Genomic DNA, 12,020 nt, shown 5'->3' on the forward strand with positions numbered 1-12,020 from the left:
CCCTGATTTCGGCCCTCCTGAAATTAAAAATAGAAAAACAGACAGAAAGCTGCATTACTGCCATAAGGTATCAGCACTTACGCTCGTATTTATTTCAAGTTATCTCACACCAGCATACTTATCTAATTTGGTGTCTCTTGTGCTGTGGACATTCGTTCCTTCTCCCTCTCATTGGACTGTCGTAACCTGAGCAGAATAAAGAGAAGGACATTAGTTACTCGCCTGGACATTAAGGCTATTTCTAAGTTGCCATTTGACATTATTGTTTCTTCAAAAATAAATCTCTGCAAGAGTTTGGTGATTAGGGTGGGTTTAGCTTAAAACCTTGCTTATTCCTTTCTGAAGTGACCTGGTTCCATAAATTGATGTGACACAGCAGACGTAGCCAGGATAGATCTTTAGTATATTTATTAAGTTGGTAAAGTCCATAGAATAGCCCCACCAGGAGCAGCCTGCTAGCTGCTCAGCCCATCCCCTCAACTGTCTCACACCACACCAACCTCCAACATTCCAGTCACGTCAACATTCCACATGGAACTCTCACACTGGCTGAGCAGCTAGTTACAAGATACAGGAGAACAGTAATAACCTTACATGAAGATACTACAATATCTCCCTTCTTTACAATTGAAAATAAAACAAACAATGCTAAAAGAACAAAGCAACTAAACACAAAATATAAACAAGAGATAAAAAGTCCAAAACCCAAGGGTAAGATGAATAAACTATACCACGAAAGGGACCGAGACTATAAAACGGCAGAAAAAGGATAAGAAAAAGGATGAAAAGATAAGAATAAACTATCACCATCCTCCTCTTATAATAAGACACAAAAGAGAACATTAGACTCACTCACTATCACCAAACAGCCCATCCTCTCAACTGTCTCACACCACACCAACCTCCAACATTCCAGTCACGTCAACATTCCACATGTAACTCTCACACTGGCTGAGCAGCTAGTTACAACATACAGGAGAACAGTAATAACCTTACATGAAGATACTACACTTTCCTTATGTACTCTCCCTTCAACTAATAGTTATTAATGTTTTCTTTTACCAGAACCAGACATTTTCCTGAGAACTATAGTCATTTCATACACTACGAAGAAAAGAAACTTTAAGGTAGTACACACATCATTAGAGAGATTTAGAGATAAAATTACCCTACAAAATACTTACCTTTTGTTTTTGCTCTTTCAACGGATATGTCTTGTTTTTGCCTGATCCTATCGCAGCCTGGGGTTCAACGTGTAACCTTCTCCTTCCTTGTTTTGTTTCCTTTCTTCCCCATGTTACCATTGTTACTTTGACGTTGTTGGGTGCAATAGGTGATCTGGCGCAGTTGTGGAGTATTCTTCATGTGCATGACGTTCCTGCGGAAATATAGGTTAGATCTTGACAATGAGGAGAAAGGAGAAGAGAATAGTTAGAGAGGAGAGAATTTAAAGGGTGCCAGCACAGAAAATTGAGAGACAGGGTAGAAGGAATAGTGGGGGCAGATTTCAGAGAGATGAAGAGGATAAATGGAGGATGAGCTAGGGTGGGAAGGATCTAGGATGACAAGTACAATGATGAACTTGGACACCTGTAGGTACCATTACTGCAGCATATACAGTGATGCAAAGGCTCGGGATGTTATGGGCTCACTGCACCCCAATTATTGGAATTTTTTTATATTACTGGCCCAAGGTGGAGGGGCAATTTTTCATACTTTCAAGAGCACCCTCTATGTCTAGCTACATCGCTAAACACCTTATAAAAATACAGTTAAATATCGAAAATATGGATTCTGCATGCTTATTTAGATGATCTCTAACCTGATTCTGCTTCTACCACCTCTAGGAACCCAATTCCATCTGGCTACAGCTTACCTTAGATGGTAGGAAAGCCACACTGCCCAAAATCGTTGTTTTGAGATTAGTATGAAGCAATATGCAGTATTTGGCCATCCTAAATTCCTACATAAACATGATCAATCTATCCAGAGCACTACCATCAAATCAATTTGGATGCCACCTCAACACTGCAATTCAGGTTCACAAATTAGGGGCTGATATATAGGTTAGCGGAGAGGTTACTCCGTCACAAAGGCGATGGATATTTCATACGCCATATTAGAAGTGCATTATATCCAATAGCATTGTAGTACTGCAGGCGGGATATAACCCGTCCGTTGAACTATAAATCAGGCTCTAAATCTCCCCTTCAAAATGGTTTATGAGATTTCTATGCTATAAAAAACACTTTTTCTGTGTCCAGATGCCTTTCTGCACATCCCAGACATAGAGTAGAGGATCCACAGGAGCAGGAGGAGAAATGTTGTATGTGGCTCACTGATATTCTTCCAGGCAGGCCACATTTTTCTGGTCTTTAATCTTCCTCACTCCTTGTGTCCGCACCCATCACTGTACCACTGTTCCCTTTCTTAGCACCTTGTGCATGGTGTAGCGCTGCGGAGACTTTGGCTCAACACTGCTCCTCAAAGTAATGAGGACACTGAAGTGGTGCGCGTGTAGAGGAAACCTCTTCCACCCACCACCGCCCCAGCTGTCACCATCTTCTTCATACAAACGGTGCACGCACACACAGCATCAGTGTTAGGCCTGGCATTTCTTGGCGTGATTACCCCTGGATTTTTGCCTCTATCTCCTCTATTTTTGGTACTGTAATGGATATGGTGTTGCCAACTTAGATGCTCTGGACACCTTGCCACTTTTAAACAGATGTCAAAGTGCAAGTGTTCCCTGTGTAAAGTGTAATGGTGATTGGTTGTCCATTATTGGTATGTTTGCTTTACTAGTAAAGTCCCTAGTGAAGTGCACTATCTGTGCCAGGGCTAGTAATGCAAATGCTACTGGTGGGCCTGCAGCACTTATTGTGCCACCCACTCAAGTAGCCTTGGAAAGAGAACTCAGGCCTGCCATTGCAGGGCCTGCGCGCAGTTTCCTAAACTGCCATGTTGTTCTGGTAAGTGCACGCACTTACCAGACCATGCCTTTCCCTCTCCATATATATCAGGTACCCCTATTGTAGGTCTAGGGTACCCCCTGGACAGGCGGCAGTGCATGTGAAAGGTGGGACTTGTACCATGGTGTGTGCCATGTCCTGGCCGTGAAATAATCTCCATTTCGTTTTTGCTGCTGAAAGGCCATCTTGTCCATTAGAATGGAATAGGGAGGCTGTGTAATATGTATACCAGCCTATCTCCCCAAAGACTTAAGATGCAAAGGTGAAGTTTAGTATGCCTGAACTCACCCTGCAATAACACATCTTGTTATGAAGATGGTTTTTGCATTGCGTTTTTGTAAGCCACTCTTTTAGAAGTGGCTGGGTTTTTGTGCTTTAAACATTTCTGTGTGTCTCTGCCTGGTTGTGGATTGACTGGCTGGATTTAAAAGCGATAGGATCTGGGGAATGTCTTGACCCAGGAGAGGAGGTGAGACAGCAAAGGGTGACCTGCATCTGGTGTGTAGGAGGAGGAGTAGGCCTAGAGGTGAAGAGGCAAGGGCTGGCGCTATAAAACAATTGTCCCATCTCCTGCTGAGTGATTGAGAATCCAGACCCCCACTAATCAAAGGGAGAAGGTGTCTCTGGTGGGGAGGCACCCAGAACTGGTTTGAACAGGGGTCAGTGCCCCCTGTAACACAAAAACTTCAAAGCCATTGAAGGTTATAACTATGCAAGTTGAAGCCCCTGAATTTTGGAACATAGCTTAATCAAGTGTGAACAAGGCTGGAGCTACTTCGTGGATCAAGAAACCTTTGCCAAGGAAGAAACAACTGAAAAAACTGCTGGATAGGACTGCTCTTGCTGTGTGATCTGGGGCTGGCCTGCAGTTTGCTGTTTTAACCAAGGAAAGGCTGTAGGGACGTTGCTGTGTGCTGTATCCCCATGCATGAAGGACTTTGCTGTGTGCTGTGACCTGAAGTAACTATCCCCAAGGGCCTGAGGTGAGCTGGCTCCCTGTTTGGAAACACAGGAACACAAAAGTTTCCAGAGAAGACTCAGATACGCAGTGGGTGCATGTGCTCTGTCTAGCCTGAGACCTTTGCAAGTTGTGCCCTGTGATCTTGGGCACCGGGAGATCCGAACGAGACTCAGAGACGCGGTGTGAGTGTGCTCTGTCTAGCCTGAGTCCTGCGAGAGGATCATTCTGTGAATGTGTGTATCGAAGAGCCAAGTAAGTCTCAGCGACGCTGTGTACGTGTGCTTAGGGGCTGCCTGAGACTTTCGTGTGGATTGGCCCGTGATCGTGCACACCAGAAGAGCGAGTGTGCCTCAGCGACGCTGTGTGCTATGCTGTTCGCAGCCTGAGACCCTCGCTGGAGGTGCCCTGTGATCGGGGGCACCGGGAGATAAAGTGTGTCTCAAGTGACGCTGTGTGCATGTACCTTCTATTGCCTGAGACCTGCGCAAGAGGTGCCCTGTGATCGGGGGCACTGGAGGATAAAGTGTGTCTCAGCGATGCGGAGTGCGTGTGCTTTCTACTACCTGAGACCTGCGCAAGTTGTGCCTTGTGATCGCGGGCACAAGAAGATCAAGTGTGTCTCAGCAACGCTGCATGCATGTGCCGTGAGTAGCCTGAGTCCCTCGTAAGGAGTTGTCTGGTTAACGTGCACCCGGAGTTCCCGTGAGTCTTAGTGACTCTGAGTGCAGGTGTAGTGTGCAGCCTGGGATCTTCCCATTGCCCAGAAAGTCAGAGATTGCATTGGAGGCCCAAGTCGCTGGACGAGGATAGGAGAGTGGGTTCACGCCCCCCTAGGTAATGTGTGTCGACTCCTGGGGCGGGGCGCGGGCTCGGAGGGAGACGCTCTCAGCCTCTCTCTCTGTTCTGCAGTGCGAGCCTCTGCTTTGGCTCGGATTGAGGCCCATGTGCCAAGGGAGTGGCATCACCGGGGCCTGGATGCGAAGCTGCAGTTACTGTGTTCCATCTTACCCATGTGGGGGGGCAACTGTGGCCAGAGAATAACCACAAGCCAGCACGAGTGGCGGAGAGACCACCGGAGACACCGTGAATGGTGCTGGAGTAACTTACATATTGCATTAATTCTGCGTAGAGGAATATCTGATGATTATATAACATGTTGCTTTATTTCTGCACAACGGACTGTCTGTTTTGTCGTATTGCCCATTGTATTAGTTTACCTAACGAACTGCCCGATAGGTGTGTTACGCATTGCACTAGGTTTGCATAACAAACTGCCTGATAGATGTGTTACGCCTTGTCTGAATCCTGCACCACGATCTGCCGGATTGTCGTATTACACATTGCGTTAGTGTTGCATACCGAACTGCCGGATATATGTGTTCTACGTTGCATTAGTTTCACATAACGAATTGCCTGATAACTGTATTACACGCTGCTTTGCTTTTTCCCACCAGAGTACCTGAAGGGGAACTGTACGCATTGCATTACGGGGGCATAACAGTTTACCACGTTGTTGCTTTATGCATTGCATTACAGTGACAGTACAAATAGCCAGATAACCGTATTACGATCTGCATTATTCTTATGTTGTGAAGTATTTGACTGTTGCATATCGAACTGCATATTGCGACATTAGGATTACGTAGGATTGCTTAGTTTAGCTCAATAATAATAGGCGAGGGGTACCATTACCCCGACGCATATGTTGATTTAGTATTGTGTGGTCGCATCGTATATCGTTTCAGAAACATATACTTGTTTTCTATGAAACTTGTGTGGAGTCTATTTGTGGTGTCATCATTGGATTACTGTGAGCGTAATTGCAAATACTTTACACGTTAAGCCTTGAAGATAAGCCTGGCTGCTCGTGCCAAGCTACCAAGGGGGTGGAGCAGGGGCTATCTCTGGAGGCGACCTGTCTTTTCCCTAACGTTGGGGCTCAAGGGTCCCTGCTTGGCCTGCGGTACTTACCTCAGCCAACCACTGATCTTGGGAATTCTAACAATCAGCAACACGTCAGTGTCCAAAGCAAGCCGCCAATGATCGACCATGGTCGTCATAGTTGTAAATTTGCTCCACATCATCAAACCTATGGTTTTAATTATTTATTGATACAATTATTATTATTACTCATGATTATGAAACGAAGAAAAGGACACATTATTACTCTTGATTGTAAAATGAATAAAAGGGCATACTACTCACATAAAACATAAATATTCATAGCAAGGAAGTTACTTAACCCCTCCTAGAGCTAAAGACTTCAAGGAATGGTAGGCACCGTCAGGTCACTTTTTTGGCCAGTAAAGGCATTTAGCCATTAAGAAAGATTTTATCCCAAGACGTTCCATTGTAGAATATGCTTAATAGTCTTCTAGGTTCTAGGTCCTAGGGAGTAGTTGTATTAGATCAAATAGAGCACACACTGTCACCAGTTTCACATAACTTGAATCTATCTTTGGTTCTGCTCTTGTAAAATAAATAATCAAAAGACATTTAAACATGGCAGCATAACTAGAATCTGCAAATTTAGGCCCACTTTGGAGGCAAAATGAACTCCCCCTCTCGTAGTACTAGGGAGATGTATGGGGACCAAAATATCTTAGTCAATGAATTTACTCTGCCACAAGGCGCTAATCCCTTCAGTACTGGCTCCCTTCCACTGCTTTCTTCCTCAATGTTGAAGCTTAGGTGTGGCGCAAATGTGAAGCAATGCCCAAATTTATCTGCACTCCTGTATTGAAAATATCTGATCCTCACCATCTTCCAGGGGATTATGTGAAATTATCCAAAGCTATGTTTGTGATAGACAGAATTTTCATATCAATGGCTAATTTATTTGAAATGAGTGTCTACCTATGATCATATTATCAAAACATGGAATTTTGTCCTTAAGGTATCATTACATGAGCATGCTGCTCAAGACAAACGGCAAGGTACCACTTCCTCGCAAGCTGAAAGAGTTGTTCACTCAGGTACAACCCAGGTCTCGTGAGGTTTTAACATATCAAAAGACAGACTCTGAGAGGTTGGATTCCGTCTCCTGTACAGTAACTCAGAAGGATAGAGTAAAATTAAGATGTAGGAAACAATACTCCTTATGCAAATTATTTTCTGAACCCATTAAAAATGAGGAAAACATGGTCTAGAACATGCCACAAGATAAGCCTGGGGAGATCAGTCATAAGTCATACATGTATTTCCTACTTGTAAGCACAGAAATCAAAAGATAATTGTAAAAGTCTTGAAAAGAGATGAAAAAAGACAAAATATAGGTGAATTTGTGTAAAATGACTGCAGTCAATAAAAAAATATTCCAGTGGTACTTTATTATGTAGCGAGGAAATGGAGAAGTTAAAGTTCTCTAATAAGAAACCATCTCTTATTGACACTGATAGCAAGAAGGAAGAGAAATTATTGCGGTGCCCACACCTTTCCGAACCTTTTCACTACCTTAGGGCCATTTGTAAAACAGTTCTCTAAAAGCGAATTTCTGTGAAATACATTAGGTGCTGCAAAAACAACTCATGACAATAAAAACAGGGTGATGAGTGGAACGCTTTTATAAATCTCAGCCACTGGCAGTCCCTTGGGCCACATCCGAATCCATCATTTTTCGCCCACCATGCCAGTCACTTTGGATCCAGCCAGATGCAAATCAGTCTTGACCCTGCGCCAATGAGAACAGTTCAGCCGAAACTGCCAGGCCAGGTCCTCATTGAACCAGAACACAAGAAACCCAGGACTTGTTTCACCCCCAAAAAAACAGACCCCTAATTTACTTTTATTTCTAGTAAGGATGTTATTTGGCAAAGTACCCCCTCGTTGAAACAAAGTCACCGCCACTTATACATTCACAGAAAGAAGGATATAAAAGGGTCATAGATGTACAAGTACTGAAATCTTTTTTTCTAATGAAGCGAGGGTGTCACTATCTGGGTTTACTTTTGTAAAGAAAGCTATATGTGACTTTATACTCAATATCTCTAACGCACTGCACTTTAAGATCGACTCCACAATGGTGTAGTCTCAATCATGCTATAACTCTAGCAAATTCAGTGTGTCATACGGAATCTATTAGTACATTTCTTAACTTCAGGAATGGTAAATTTGCTGGCGAAATGCTCTTCTAATGGGACCACATCATGTAATGACTCAAATAAAGTGAATTCATGAAAACATGATTCTGACTGAGAATTACTACCCAGGGAGTTAAATACCTCAAAATTATTTAAGGTACATCCGGGGCCGTATTACACATGCAGCACATTTTCCTTCATTGCACTGGCACATCTTTTAAAAGGTGCTCCCGGCACAATGAAGGAAAATGCGCCGTATTATGATGAATGCTCTGCCCCCCGGGTAGCCGCAAACTCATGCTGGTAGTACAGTCATGTGAAAAACTGAGCGGCTGCTTTGAAGCCGCTCTGTGTTTTCACACCATTTAAAGAAATGGGGTAACCCTGTGTCCCTCAAAACCTGGGTATGTATGATATATAAAGAAGTGGTTCTGTCGGGAAGGTGTCAATTGCTTTGTACAAGTGAAATCACTGTATCCACAACATTTGATTTTTTGTGAAGTATCTATGATTGTTATGCAAGGTTCAACGTCCCTACTGGAGAACCAAACTGTACTGTTTTAACACACCACAAGGACAATTATTTTTTAGTCAAACAGAATGTTTGTATTGTACATAAATTACTGAACGTGGCTGTCAATAAAACAATACAAAGTAGGATAATAAAGTGATTATGAGGTGAAACAAGTAATCATTGAAATAAATTCACTTCTTAAACAATGCAGCCATATCTTGTGTTTGATATGTACCGAGAACTGAGATGGTTTATGATAAATCTCAGGACCCATAGCCTCTAACTGTGGAGAAACCTTTTTACTGCAATAGTGAGAAGATTTCAGATGCTGGATGTCATGTCTAATGCAAGCCAATTCCATATATTAAACATGTCATTTGTTTGCACTGCCTTGATGGTCAATATTCATAGTACTTTTGTCCATTATGTGTTCAGAATAATATTTCCTCAGAAGCACATACACTGAGTTGTATAGGTTATCCAAAGATTGTTTCAAGTTTATCTAACATTCATAAGATTTATAAAAGGTTTGTTTTTTATCTGTATGATTTTGGTGTATGATTGATTTTGCTATATGTTTAACTGATTACACTATTTTGATCTAGCATCAAACTATTTTAAATAAGGACCATCTTCTCCAGTCACAGGAGAAACTTCCATCAGGGGGTAACACTGGCAAGACTTTCAAAGCAGTTTTCTAGTCCCAGACATTTAAACCAAAGCCGTAGGCAAATCTCTCCCAGTTCTAAATGAGCCAGTTCCAAATCAATCAGCAGAGAATTTCATCTGCCTTCTTTGATTATAATCAGCTTTCTGTAGGAAGTGAATCAAGTAGGGCAATTTAGATTGTAGAATTTGCCTGTGATTGGGGTTGACTCCTAAGTGCATCAAACTTAATCCCTCTCAAATTTTTTTGTAATGTGACCAAGTTCCTGCTCCAAAAATTAAAGTTTGGTTTTCAGGCAATCTGCAGCATGTGCTCCATTGAATAGGAAATGAAGGGGGTTTAGCATGCACAGACACAGAATGTAGAGTAGTGTTAAGGGAAGGTTCTGGGGTGGGCAGTTGCGGACTGGACCATAATTTGTCTGAAGTGACGCTCTTTTTGTCCCGGTACTTTCTTAAATAAAATACTTTGGATCTTCACTTCCATGTGTGGAGTATTCTTATCGTAACACAACCGTTATCCTATACTCCATTTTATAGTAGATAGTCTATCATTGTTCAATCTGCAAATCTTTCTCTTTACCTAAATCCTTCCAAGTTTCACCCACTCAGTCTATAGTACCTCTAGATGAATGGGCACCAAATCTTAAAATAGTTATCCCAGCTTGGGCCATGGCCCGCTTGACCCATCTTGGAAGCATGGCAGAATAGACTGGCAAATGAGGTTTTCTGAATGAAAGAAGGAGTTGGGCAGATGATGTTGTTAGAGTTCATGTATGGTCCTCATATTCTTTGAGGCAACGAATAACACCAAGCTTTGGATGATGAAGAAAAGAAGAATTTGCCCCATGGGAAAAAAAGGTATTAGTTCTTCTTGAAATAGAGAGACGTGCTCTATGAGGAATACACTGTCTAGACAATGAACCTAAAGCACTTACACCAGAGGCCCTTTTGAAAGATATCAAACACAAATGCATTGTAAGTGTTGCTGATAAAAACATTAGCTTAGAGGAAGGCTTTACCAGGCCAAGACTTCAGTAACTGTGCAACCACATTCACATCCAATAAAGAAGTGTATTTGGTAAGGGAGTATACTCATCACAATTCTATTGAAATGTCTGTAAATCAGAGAATGTTCACGAAGTGGTTTCGCCTCAATAAAATCATAATTTAAGATATGGCCAATCCGTGAGCTTTTATTGTTTTTCTTTTTACTTTATTTACCGTTTTTCAACATTACATCAAAATCAACACAAGTGCTCACTGTTGGTATAATGTTGTATGCAACAATAATTAAATGAAATCTAGACATCCAAGCCAAAAGATATAAAAACATCTGTCACGTTTTACGACCTTCCTAATAGTTTGTCCACACCCCACCCCAGAGGACCACTTTCCAGAAATCCCACCTCCCTGAGCTCCCGCAAAAAATAGCCTCAAATTAGGGAGTGTCTAAAGCTATCAAAACATTTGCATAAAGAGTGGTAAAGTCGTCATTGTCCTCTGTACCGCATAGAGGGAAATCACCCCACTCCAGTAGGGGTTCTACCTTGTGCCAATTGTGACCCAGCTGCTAGGTGATCTGCAGTCGAGTAGCTCCTGAGCGGACCCCAAATGTCTTTCGGTTGTGAGGATCGAGGCAACGTGGTTGCGTACACTTCACTATTTGTGTTGCAAAATTCTAAACTATTCAACCAACCTTGAAGAGTGGGGGTCCTTTTGCAACCCCAATTGATGGCAATTTCTCTTTTTGCTAACATTAAATGGATAGCTGCAAATATCCGAACACCTTTGGGAAAGTTTATCACGTAACCCAGTAAAGCCACCTCCGGAATGGGAACCAGTGTCAAATCAAGCATATTGCCCAATGTCCGATGTACCGCCTGTATTTTATTACATGTCCATGAGAGATGCGCGAAGTCAAAATGTGGTGCACCACATTTCAAACAGTTGTGAGGTCTGGACGGGTCAATTCTGTGCGTTTTCTCCAGTGTAATGTACATTCTGCGTAAAAATGTAAAATGAATTGAATGTGTCGGCCATTTAAAGAAACATCCTTATCACTGCACACTTGTCGCACTGATCGCGAGCTTGTATTGTTCAGCAAGACTTACCAAAAAATAACTGAGTTAAGTAATTTGCCTAAAATTAGAGATCAGGTGTAATTATGTTGAAAACTCATTCCAAACCCCGCCTGTCCAAGAAAACTAGGCTGATTCATAGACTTTATTGGTGCCAATGGGCTATGAGTTCTTGATGATTCTGACATCCCAGGCTCACCTCAGACCTTAAAAGCCACCTACTAGAGCTTTTGTAATATAAATTGGCTTTGTTTAGAGGAAGAAGTTTGTAATTATGAGCAAGAATTATAATGTTTATTAACATTTGAAACGGATCGGGAAATTAAATCTGAGATGGCCAAAAAAGAATGACATTTACCTTGTGACCAATATCCTTTCTGATTTTGGAAAGGCAATGAGTGATCATTAGAGATGGAGGGAATGAGTAAAAGAGACCCCAATTCTGAAACTGGAGAAACACATCAATCCCCAAGGCCTCTGGATCTGGTCTCCGTGTGCAAAATTGAGACATTCGAGTATTCAGTGTGGGAGCAAACAGATCTACTGATAATGAACCCAAAGGTTTTCAAGGCTTTGAAAAGTGGGAGCATGAATTTGCCAGTGGGTGAAATCTCTTAGATCAAGGGAATGCACCACTGAATGGACTTCAATCATTATCCTATTTGTTTCTTGGCTAAAACCCCATAAATTATACACAGCCATTATAATAAACAGTAAAACTAAACATATGTCATTAAATATAATAAC

Source organism: Triturus cristatus, chromosome 11 (assembly GCF_964204655.1).
Source record: "Triturus cristatus chromosome 11, aTriCri1.1, whole genome shotgun sequence".
NCBI classification, from domain to species: domain Eukaryota; kingdom Metazoa; phylum Chordata; class Amphibia; order Caudata; family Salamandridae; genus Triturus; species Triturus cristatus.